The 12,522-nt window shown below is 42.8% G+C and overlaps 1 protein-coding gene across 1 annotated transcript in view; it reads left to right on the forward strand.

The window, feature by feature from the left end:
• Nucleotides 1–9,082: 9,082 nt before the first annotated feature.
• Nucleotides 9,083–12,522, forward strand: part of PPARA (peroxisome proliferator activated receptor alpha) — a 62,166-nt gene continuing 58,726 nt past the window's right edge. The window contains 1 exon segment of the mRNA XM_089770467.1: nt 9,083–9,279. The gene's annotated coding sequence lies outside the window, so the exon portion shown is untranslated.

Consider the following 12,522-nt stretch of genomic DNA (forward strand, 5'->3'; position numbering starts at 1 on the left):
TTATTTCAAATGTATTTCAAAATAATGGGCTTCTTGTGTCGACAGTGCAGAAAGCTATTTTGGGATAACAGTCTGTTATCCCAAAATAGCACTACCGTGTGTAGACGCACTCAAGAGAATTATTTGGCGACAATTATTTACAAAGGATTCATCTTATTGGAGGCAATTATTTCATGCTACCTGATATCTTTGATTTAATATAATGTATAAGCAAAGGAACAGAGAACATCATAACTGAGATTAATTTTAGAAGCCAGTCCAAATGAGAAAAATATTAGTACTGATGCGGATTTGAAGTAAGCAAGAAAAGTCTCTTGACACAGAAAGAAGGGAGATAATGTAGGCATGTGTGGCAGTATCAACAAAAGTTACAAAGGTCCATGTGGAACAAGGTCATAAAAGCTGTTCTAAAGAAAGGCAGTTAGTCTGCCGACACTGCTTATTATCAAACTAAACAGTTTAATTTAATTGTACCTTGCCCTTATGCTTCCATTCATTCCCTACAGTTTGTCTGGTTCATTCATAAGATGTTTCTTTTCACATGTTAAGACTGTAGGCTTTTTGGAAGGAGCACTCTTTTAAGGCATGTCTATACTTTGTGCTTTGTAATTTTCAGTTTGGGTAGTTTTGATCTAGCTAGTGTGCTAAAAAGGGAAGTATAGTTGCAGTGGTGCAGGCAGCAGGATGGGCCAGCCACCTGAATAAGTATTTAGGGTCTGGGACAGGATTGCACATGGGACAGCTAGCCCATCCCATTACTAGGTCATTCAAACCTAATGTGTGTACATTTACCTGAGCTGGAAATTACAATTTGAAGTGTAGATATAGTGGTGACAAAAGGATATTGGGTCAATCATAAAGTATGGGAAGAAGAAATAAGTGTGTAAATGTATGTAGCTTAGATATGTATTGTGCAGACTTTGCACCAAGTTCATAATTGTCCTTCAGCTAGAAAAGGAAAGTCGGCATAGAGTGGTGGGAGAAAACTTTAGCTGCAATATTTTGGAGTGATTGGAGATCGGAGAAGGGGGAAGAACAGAGCTCTGGGAGAGGAGGCTGCAATAGTCAAACAAGTGATAAGTAAGAAATGAACACAGATTTGGCAAACGTGAAAAAGACAGCTGGGTAGATCCTAGAGCTGACACATAGCAAGTTGAAAATAAAGATGAGGTTATGATAAAGATAATCATGTTGCCAGTACTGAGAGAGAAAACGGAGCAGTGAGTGGTTCGAAAGAAATATTTAAAAAATCAGTTTTCAAAATGGGAGTGGCACATTCAAGAGGGGATGCAGAAACAGACAAGAACTCAAGGGCAGAAAGGCAAACGTGCATTTTCCATATAAAGGATGAAAAGTAGTTGAAATCATCACCAGTCAGAGAATGAGTGTAGAGGAGAAAAGAGGAGGAAACCAAGGACAAAGTCCACAGGGACACCAAAAGAGAGGGAGAGATAAAAGGCAGAGAGAATGCTATACTTTCTCATCCATATTCTCAGAAAGATGAGCGTGTCAATTTGCCTGAGCTCCCAGTAGTCAGGTACACATTAAAGACCAGAGTTATTCACTTTGGACAGAGGTTCCTTTTTTGCAGGGCTAGCAGATAACTGCCCCCCAACTTGGATTTTAATCCCCTAAATCAGGGATGGGCAAAATCCAACCCGTGAGCCAGATCTGGCCTGTCAAGCCTTTGGATCTCGCCCACAACCCACTGGGACCCTCAGGAAGGCTCCCTGCCTGTCACAGTCCAAGGCCACTCAAAGCAGCCCGCTGCTGGGACCATGTGCCTCTCTGCACTACACACCCCTTGTGATGCTGGGGACAGACTTCCGCCAATAGGAAATGGGAGCTGTGAGGATTGTACTGGAGTGAGGGCAGCATGCAATGTCTCCTCTCTCCTTGGTATGTGAAACAGAAAGGCACATAGCCCCAGCAGCTGGCTGATTTGAGCAGCCTGGGTCTGTGTCAGGCAGGGAGGGAGCCTACCTGAGGGTCCCCCTACCCTGCTGGCCAGAGCTTGCATCAGACATCCCACCCTGTCCCACACCCTAACTCCCTGCCCCAAGTCACCACCCAACTCCTCAGTTTCCCCTCTCCTCTGCCCCAGGTCACAACTTCCTCCCTTCTCCTGTACCTCCCATCCTCCAGGCCAGAATCCTCTTCTGCACCCATACTCTCTTCTAGACTCTGCACCCCAATCCTCTGCTACAGGTCACAACCCCCTTCTTTACCCAAACTTCCTCTCAGATCCCACATCCGCTCCTGTACCCTAATCCCCTACCCCAAGCTCCCTTCTGCACCAAAACTCCGTCCTAGAACTTACACCTCCTCCGTAGAAAAGTGTGGCTCTTGACCATTTATCAAAACCTTGGCATGGCCACCCATCAAAAATTATTGCCCACCCTAAATGAACAAAACTGCAAATCTTCCAAATGAATAAAGGAATTGCTGTTCTGTGGTCCACCTAGTCAAGTATCTGTGACTATTACCAAATACTTCAGAGAAAGAGATAAGAAACATAATAGAAAATTATGAAGTAATATGCCTGTAGGGGAAAATTCCGTCCTAGAATCAGGCAGTTAGTGATTGCCTTATACCCTAAAGAATTAAAGTTTTATTCTATCTTTTGTTATTGTGGATGTTCTCATTATCTATATAAATGTCTAATTTTGTAAACCTTATAAAGTCTTGGATTTGGTTATGTATTGTAGCAATAAGATCTATGAGTTAATTTAATTTATGTTGTTTTTGTTGAACATTTAGTAGAAGTTTTCATTCAACTCCCTACAATAATATCTTGAGGTATGTCTACAGTAGCTTGTTAGTTCGAGCTAGGTAGGGTAATGAGGGCAAGCGGAGTTTCAAATGAAGCCCGGGATTCAAATATCCTGGGCTTCATTTGCATGTTCCCGGGTGTCGCCATTTTAAAATCCCCCTTAGTCCGAACTCCGTGTCGCGGCTACACACGGCACGGAGTAGGTAGTTCGAATTAAAGATCCCTCCGTGGAATAACAGTAGTTCGAATTAGGATCTTTAATTCGAACTACCTACTCCGTGCCATGTGTAGCCTCGGGCACGGAGTTTGGACTAAGGGGGATTTAAAAATGGCGGCACCCGGGAACATGAAAATGAAGCCCAGGATATTTAAATCCCGGGCTTCATTTGCAACTCCACTTGCCCTCATTACCCTACCTAGCTTGAACTAATGAGTTAGTGTAGACGTACCCTTGGATAGATAATGTTTATGTAAATGAGTTCAGATGTGTTTATTTGCTGCTGCTTGCCCTCACTCAGGCCCTAGCTTGGGGGGGGGGGGGAGGGGACAGGAAGGCCATTTGTCCCAGTTTTCTTGGAGACAAAGGGCCTCAAATTTTGACATTTTTCTACCAAGTCATTTCAATTTATTATACACCTTGCAGTTATAACAGAGACAATAAAAGAAGCTATATGTACCTGCAAAAATTGATTTAAATCATTGTGGGACCTCAGGCATTCACCAATTTTTCGGTCACATCCGAGTTTTCATCTGCATGACTGGAGTAGCTTCTGTGATTAGTGATTCTAAGTTATGAAATGCTATTTACAGTCTTTTGCATAGTTTAGAGGTTTTGAAAGTCATAATTAATTCTGCTACTGTAAAGTGATTTTGCTTGATCTGAGGGTGAGTTTAATTTTTAAATTAGATGTTTATCTCTGCGTAAGAGATTTTCATATTCCTGTTTTTTCTTGTGTCTTCTTATACAATAGCCATATCAGCCTTAGCTGAAGGTTACCTCTTAGTCCCCAATATTAATATTGGTCTCTTCCTAATAACCAAAATTGCTAGACGAATCGTACCTGACAATATATAGGTGGCTCAAATTGTTTTTGAAAAAAAAAAAACAAGTGAGCAACCAATTCCTTAAATATACCTTTTATATATCTCCTTGAAGTATTTAATGTTCAAGTATCTTGGAGGTGACAAGCAAGGTGTTCTTAAAATTGCCTCCGTATGTAAATACACACTGACTATTTGGAGCATTCTGCAAATCACCTGAATACTGTAAAACATATATGTAAGTCCCATTGCACATCTGTGTACTGTTCAAAGCTAAAGAGTATACTAGACCTAGCATTGTAAGTGAACAATTGTCAATCCTGATGCAAGATTTACAGTGATTCAGACAATAAGGAGAAAAATATTATTCTTTAAAATGTATACATTTATTTATAAAACTTATGAATACCAAGCTTATTTGCTTGCTGTCATGTCCAAAACCCACAGTTTCAATGCTATAGTAAGTTTTGCATAATTGTGCTTTTACAAAGCTGTGAAGCCAAGGGAAAATGGTAACATAAATACAAAAATAAACCATGGGGAATGTTTAAACAAATCCTGATGTTGCAACATCTTTGTGGAAAAGAAACTTGTGGAAACCTGCTAATTAGTTTGTAGGTTATCAAGGACTTGCCATAGTACAATGAGTCATGTGAGCATGATATAATCTTTGTTGGATAGGTTTTCTTTTATTAGCACTGATCAGCCTTAAGATAATTTCTAGTACACACCTGTATTTTTGCTTTACTGAGATAGTATTGTCTCCCAAAAGGAGTATTTGGAGTGCAAGGGTGGATAAGCATGCTCAGTACGCCTTTGTTCTATCAATCTGAAAAAGAGGCATGTTTTGGGGGTTGGAGAGGAATGGAGGTTTTAGACTTACACTAGGTTATTTGCACACTCTTATTGGAAATCAGTGTGGCATATAAATACCTGATGCAACATATTCCACATGGAAATAACCCATACATGAGCTTCCACAGATTAATAATTACTAGGAACTTGTCTAGAAGTGAACCTGCCTACAGCCAGGCTTCAGCATCTGAAGATACTATGTGGAATATTAATTCCCTCTGAAGTATTTTGCATATATTCACCAATATTTACACTCAGATTTTTTTAAAACTTGTGACAGATATATAATCTGGACACAAATATTCATGTAGGAGAAATAACTGAATACAATTTAAAATATATATTTTGGAAAGTGTCTTCGTTTCATAATGTGACAGAACAAAACCCCAGTAACAATGCTTCAGTACAAATTGGTCAAATATGCTGGTTTATATGCAATTTGTGATTGCATTAGTCACAAGTAGGATATGAGAAATATAGATATGTATTTCTGCTTCTAAAAATATTGGATATGTTGGTGAGACTCTACAGTTCCTGCCAAAACGTAGCATTATGTGAGAAATAATCTATCATACTTAGGAGAGTCTTTGTTATATCCAAATAAAAAAACATTCGGAAGCCCTGTCTGCACTAGACAGCCATAAAAGAGGCACATATTGTATATTTATAAAGGTATAATCAGATCTGACACATATTTGACAGAACAAATAGCAGTACATAGTTTAGGTTGTACTGTTCTTCTATAGCCCTGTTCTACAAGGTGCTCAGCACCTTCTAGGAACAGCCAGCATATTGTGAGTTTGTGCCATGAAGTCCAGTTTTCCCCAATTATATACTTTTTGTGCAAAGCCCAGAATTTACTCTTTATTCTATATAGTTCTATATCATTGTTGCAAAACCTCATACTTGCTACATTATTGATTTTAAAATTGCAGTCAGAAATATTATGTTATGGAGCTGCTACTCGTGACCCAGAGGTTCAGGCTGTGTCAGGATCAGCCAAGTTATTAATGTTGGAAAACTGGCTAGTTCACAAGCCTAATCAACATATTGAAAAGCATTATGAAACAAGTGATCTGTATTAACTGACTACCAACACTAATTATGGCTTATTGGCTCAATGCAGGTTTTCTTTTTAAATCAGTAAATATATGGTGATTTCATATTTCTTAAGTTTAATAAACAAATATTTAGCTGATGGACTTTAATGTTAATAACATGTATTTAAACTGAAATGTATGCTTATCTGATCAAATTAATAATCTGCACTGCAAAACCTCTGTAGATATATAACTACCTCAAAGACTAATAGGCTGCAAAAGAATGAATATGGTCTTCAGATTAAATAGACATTTTAAATGCAGACATTTTTTATGTATTAGGCACATTTTGGAGTGCCTGTTACTGTAGCTTATGAGCATCAATAATACAATTTACTGAAAAGAAAAATATATTTATTTAATTAGGATTCAAATTAGGATATCTCTCTCCATATCCCCGATAATATCGACATCTTCAGGAAACCATGTCTATAAGAGAGTGAGCTAGGAGTCCAGCTGTTACCAGGAACACAACACCTATAGTTAGGAGAAAGTCTGAACACTTGTACATAGTCCCCTAAAAATGATAAAATGTTGACTGATGTATGTCTCTCAGAAGTAAATTATAGAACTGACACCTGGAAGAATTTTTGGGGGAAATTTCTTATGGTTGCTGTAATACTAGCACAACTCCACCAGTGGGAAAAATGGTTGGAGCATTTATCCAAATTGGCTATCTAACCCTTTTCAGAGAATGACATACTACTGTTTCCTACAAGGTCAGCCAAGAAACTGAAAACAAGAGCATCCCCATTGACCACAATTACCCTGAATGATGAAAGGGGGAGAATCAGTTTATTTTTACTAATTTCAGACACATGCTCATCTTAAAAAATAATAGTCACTTTCCAAGTTACAAATATCCAATTTACCAATATCCGTGCATACAAACAAAAGTGCACCTAAGCCTTAAGGGAGCAGGCAAGAGGTATAGGTGGTGGCCAGTCGTGCAAGTGCTGGCTAGAGGACTCCGGAGCAGCAGGGGACAGTAGCGCAGCCAGTGGCTGGAGAGAAGTGGTATTTTGAAGGGGAAACTGCTACTTCTCTCCAACTGCCAGCTGCATGGCTGCCTTCTGCTCTCTGGCCCATGCTAGTGCCACTTGTTGCCTCCAGGTTAGCAGGGGCCGGGTGTAACCCATGTGTTGGAGGGGGAAGGAAGGGAATGGGGCTTCCAGAACCAGTGCTGAGCCTGCGGGGGGGATGCAGTGGCCAGGGATGGGACTGGTTGCAGGAGCCTGTGCAGAGCTCATGAAGGGTGGTGCACCCAGAAGTCCACTTAGAATCTTCACGTAATACCTCTACATCCTCCTCCAATTAAACCTGCCTTTCCTCAAGCACCAGCATGCAAGGCTAAATAAAAAAACTATTTCTACTATTTTTCATTACAAACATACTATATTTCAGCTACTTTATGGCTTAAACAGGATTTTGTGGGCTAGCCTGGGCACCTAACTACCATAGGGTATGTCTACACTACCACCCTAGTTTGAACTAGGGTGGTTAATGTAGGCAACCGAAGTTGCAAATGAAGCCTGTGTTTTGAATTTCCCGGGCTTCATTTGCATCTTGCCGGGCGCCGCCATTTTTAAATGTCCGCTAGTTCAGACTCCGTGCCCACGGCTACACGCGGCATGAACTAGGTAGTTCGGATTAGGCTTCCTATTCCGAACTACCGTTACTCCTCGTCGAACCTCACGAAGCCTTCAGCTATTAAAAGACTCTAACTAGTACAGGGTATTGCAGCATCTCTATTAAGCAACAACCAGGTTACTCCTTTGCTTTCTACACTGGCTTTCCCTTGAATATCATGTCAAATTCAAGCCACGTCTCAAGTTTTATCTTAGAGAGGTTTAATGGCCTGGCTTCAGGATGTGGAAAAGATTGCCTAAAGTTTTGGGAGACGGTTTCTGGTTAATTCTTAGGAGTAGTGGAACTCCACAATAAGGGTAAAGCTGGCCTCTGAGGGACATGGAGCTTTCTTGGGGGCCAGTCTGACATCATGGAATAAAATCTCAGAAGAACTAAGGATAATCACAAACATCTCTGATATCTACTCCAAGTGCAAGTTGCACCTCTTTATCCTTGCTTACTCTCATATAAACACATAGCAATGTGTACAACTTAAAACCAAAACTCCAAGAAAATAAAACACTTCAGGTTGCATGATATTCTTCACTGTGAGAAAGAATGAGAGAGAGAAGGAACTATATGTGACAGATTTTACAGATGGCTGAAAGACACTTGGATCCTACAGACACACGGTTAACATAGGGGTGTGAATTGAATAATCTTTGCTTGTGACCTGCAGAGTCTGCTCACATTACTGCCCTATGTGAATGTTTCATATCTGCCACCAAGCACCAGAAATAGAACAGGCAGGGAATAAGAAAGAAAGAGCTCAGATTTTGTTCCCAGAGTACATCTTTGCACTTATTTTCCTGAACTTAGGATGCCTGTTTTGTCTGTCTCTGTTAAAGTCTTTTGGGCAAATCTGTTTTGTCTTTACTCTTCCCACTGCTGTGTAATGTGTGTTAAGGGTATATGGTATAGGTATGGGAGAGATGGGTGCCAGTGGGGCACGTCATGTGTCTATTGGTGCTTATGCATAAGGGAGTGGGGGTTAGGGAGACCAGAGGTACCAATTTTATGCAGGCCTGATGTTCAAGGGTTTGTCTTATATAGACACCTCGTATCCTCCAGGCCCTGTCCTGATTTTTCACACTTGCTATCTGATCACCCAAGTTGTTGGCTACATGGGATGCAAGGCGTCTGCTTATACCAAACAATCTGTTTTAAAAAGTGTAAGGGGAGTACGTGTTAAAAATGGTGTGCTGGGATAGGATGTTACTGTTGTTTTGGATAAAGTTGACACTGGGTTTGGAGGGTGGGACTGGAGTTATGTAGGGGGGAGCGTTGCTGTGGTTTCTGGGCTGCTGTCTGCCGCCCAGCTGTGCTGTGTTGGCGGGGGTCACTGCCCTTGAAACAGTGCGGGAAGGAGGGGGCAGGGGCTGAGAGTCACCGAACTGAGCTGCAACCCCTGTAGTGACGGACACCACTTTTAGCCCGGGGGTGCAGCCACACGCCTGGTTCCCGCACCACTGGCTGGGGGTGTCAGGCGCGGGGGGGGGGGGCGGGGTGCTGTGGACAAGAGTGGGGGGGCTAGAAGGGGGAGGGGTCACACCACACGGGACCTGGGCTCCTGCCCAGGACAATCCGTCCCTTCCATCCCCCCTCCCACTCCCCGTCTCTCCCCGCGCGCAGCCAATCACAGGCGGCCGTGGCGGGAGGTGTGTGCCGCTACCTCATTTCCGGTACCTGTCAGCCAGCCTCTCCCGACCCAGCGAGAGAGGACGGACAAGCTGGTGGGCTCGCGCGCGCCCGGAGCTGGGAGAAGGGGGGGGGGACGACGGTTGAGAGCGCGAGCCGCACGTCGCCGCCAGAATTCTGCCGCCGGCTCATTCGCTCATTCGCCTCCGTCTGAGGGGCCGTGGCGGGGCAGCTGCGCTCACGGTACTGGCGGGGCAGCCTTGCTCGCTGGCTCGGGCTCAGGGGGCGGCCCTGGGCTCCCTCCCACGCGGGCTGCGAACGCGAGTGGGGTGGGGGCCCGCGGCTCCCTCGCCGCCTGTCCCGAGGGGGTGTCTCGTGGCGGGGGCGGGCGGTTGGTTCGGGGTGAGGGGATGGGGGGGGGGGGGTTGCTCTGTATGGAAGCGGTGCTCTGCCACCCAGACGTTGCCTCGGCGCCCCTGTAGCAGCGCGGGGTCAGCCGGCCCGGCCAGCGCGTGTCCCTAGCGGTCGATGAGAACGTGGAGGGCGGGCGCGGAGCGGGGGGGGGAGGGGGGTCCATGCCTTGGCACCCAGGGTGGCCCTGCCTGGCACGATCCAGGGGGTGGCACCCGTAAGTGAGCGGCTCTTCCTGGAGCGGGAGGCGCGGTGCGCACCTGGGGGAAGGTGCGGAGCCGGAGGGGCTGAATGACTTGGCCAAGCAGGTTTGGCCAGGGGCAGGAGCCGTGTGACCGCCGCTGTAGTGGAGGGGGAAGGGGTGTCCTCCCCCCCCCGCCTGTGCAATGTCAGTCTGAGCGGCGGTCGAGCCCTGGGCCTGCTCCGGCGGTTTGACAAGTAAAACGCGTTCCCTGCTGTCTGCGGGGCAGTGTGGGGGCTCAGAGGGGCAGTGGAAGTGCGCGTGAAGGGGCTTCGCTTACTAGGCAGTTTCTAGCTGCTCTTACTGGTGCTCAGAATCTCACTAGCGAGAGGGAAGTTGAACGGGATGTGTTAAGTGGAATTGTTTGGAATTAAGATGCTTCTGTCCTCTTAGTACTCGAAGCCACTCTCTGAATCTGTGTAAGAGGTATGCACAACGTTGTTGCGTCTTGTTTAAAGAGAGTTAAAAAAACCTATAGATTTTTTTAAAAACTTTTATCACTAGGCTAGTAATTAGCACATAAGGACCTGGTAAACTGTAATCAGGGCTTCCCTTGTAACTACCTTGACTGTCAGCATTTGGAAAATAATTTGGTGTCCTCTGGAGACCAGATGCCACTTGCGACTTTTGTAATATTTTGGCTAGAAAATAGATCAAGAGCATATATTTGTGGCTTATTTAGGCAACGCAATCACATAGTCATCTGATTTAGTGACTTTTAATACAACTGTATAGGCACTTTCTAGTCTTCAAGTTCTACATTATATTTTTTGTAAGGCTGAAAGTCTGAAACCAACCTTCCTCTCTTGCAAGCAGTGTCTGAGAGCACTGCACAGGCAGCATGCTTGCTCTCTCCATGTAGGGGAGGAGTGCTTTGAGGAAGTCATTTAAAAAAAAAAAGTGTGTGTTGCCAAGCTACTGATGCCCTGAATTATAATAATCACATCCTGTATAATCAGATGGAGTAGGGATTTTTTATATCAGGATTCGCATAGTCAAAAAGGTTACATTTTTATTCCCTTCCTCCTCTCCTCTTCTCCCCCTCTCCCCTTCCGGCTATGTTACAATAACTACAAACTTTTCTTAAAAGGAGATATGAAGTTCAAGGCATGGAGCAGTGGCTGTGTTTTGCTTGTGATTTCATATTGCCTTGTTTTAATCTTTTCTGGCTGGCTGAGTGGTTCTATGAATGTTTTATGTGATTGGTGCCATAAATATTCCAGTATGTTTTGTAGTAGAATAGCAGACAAGCGTAGGAGCAAGCCATTGCCAGTTTCTTTTGGAGATGGTTTACAGTGACTTGAGAGGTGTGTGATTCCAAGAAATATCCTCTTCCTATAAAATGTCAACACTCGAAATACTTTTATTTTTTCAGTTGGTTTCTTCTTTCACTTTCCTGCTGAGATTTGAGTTCAAGATTCTATTTTCCATGCGCAAAAAAAAAAAAAAAAAAAAAAAGCCACACAACTATTTGTTACAAGGAAAACACAGGACCATGAACTTGTCTTGGCAAGTACGGTATAAAGAATTGAGTTAAAATAGTTTATTAAAAGGTGCTTATAATTTAAATTAATTGATATTCTATGCATTTCACATTTAATTTTAAAGCAGTTTTTACAAATTACCTTTAAAGGCTCAACTTTGATTATTTTCCCTTTTGGGTTTGGGTGGATAAGGGAGTGGATTTAATCAACTCATTATTTACTTTAACATAGGTATGTGTATTTTAACAGGCATTATAAAGTGTGTGCATTTTTTTAGAAAACCTAGCTTAGGGGTGTGACTGGTATTCCAAAGGTCTGTGGGAGGGGGAGTTATTATAGTGGTTTATATATAATCTCCAGTATTGAGGAAAGATGTTTCATGTGAGTGTAAGCATTTTGGGCTGGAAATGGATTTATAGCTGAAAGTCACCAGGATTTCATTATGGAAGGGTTTGATTGCCTTATTGGACAATCAGAATATGTGATTCTTGACATCCTGTGCACTTCATTGGGTCAACTCATGTAAAATAAACACTGCATAAGCAGTGTTGCCAACCTCAAGCATTAATAAGTCCTGTGATCTTTTTAAGTATTTTTAATTTCAGATGCTGAGGTTTTTTATGGTTCATTTAGTTCATGTTTTCAATTTTTTACTTATAACCAGGGGAGCTAGAAACTTGTGATTTCTATAATCACTTGACTCGAAAAGCTTGGGCTTCAAAAAACACCAGCTATCATGAGGTTCTCAACAAAACTGCAAGAGTTGGCAACACTGTGAAAGTGATTAAGGCTTCAGTGTTGTAGATATTAACTTAAGAAAACTAGCAGATGAAGTATATCTGTTTGAGGTCTGCGGAAGTATGAAGAACCTGTGAAAAGATAAGCAAAATGCAGGACAATGTAGCACTTTAAAGACTAACAAGATGGTTTATTAGATGATGAGCTTTCGTGGGCCAGACCCACTTCCTCAGATCAAATAGTGGAAGAAAGTAGTCACAACCATATATACCAAAGGATACAATTTAAAAAAATGAACAAATATGAAAAGGACAAATCACATTGCAGAACAGAAGGGGGATGCGGGGGGGTGGGAAGGGGGAGGAAGGAAGGTAAGTGTCTGTGAATTGCTGATATTAAAGGTAGGGAGAGTGGGATGTTTGTGAGTTAATGGTATTACAGGTGATAATTGGGGAAACTGTCTTGGTAATGGGTGAGAAAGTTCAAAGACTTGTTAAGTCCTTGTTGGTAAGTGTCGAATTTTAACATGAATGACAGTTCAGAGGATTCCCTTTCAAGTGCAGATGTAAAAGGTCTTTGTAGCAGAATGCAGGTGGCTAAGTCATTTAGAGA

The sequence above is a fragment of the Pelodiscus sinensis genome, chromosome 1 (assembly GCF_052426305.1).
Source record: "Pelodiscus sinensis isolate ZL-2025 chromosome 1, ASM5242630v1, whole genome shotgun sequence".
NCBI classification, from domain to species: domain Eukaryota; kingdom Metazoa; phylum Chordata; order Testudines; family Trionychidae; genus Pelodiscus; species Pelodiscus sinensis.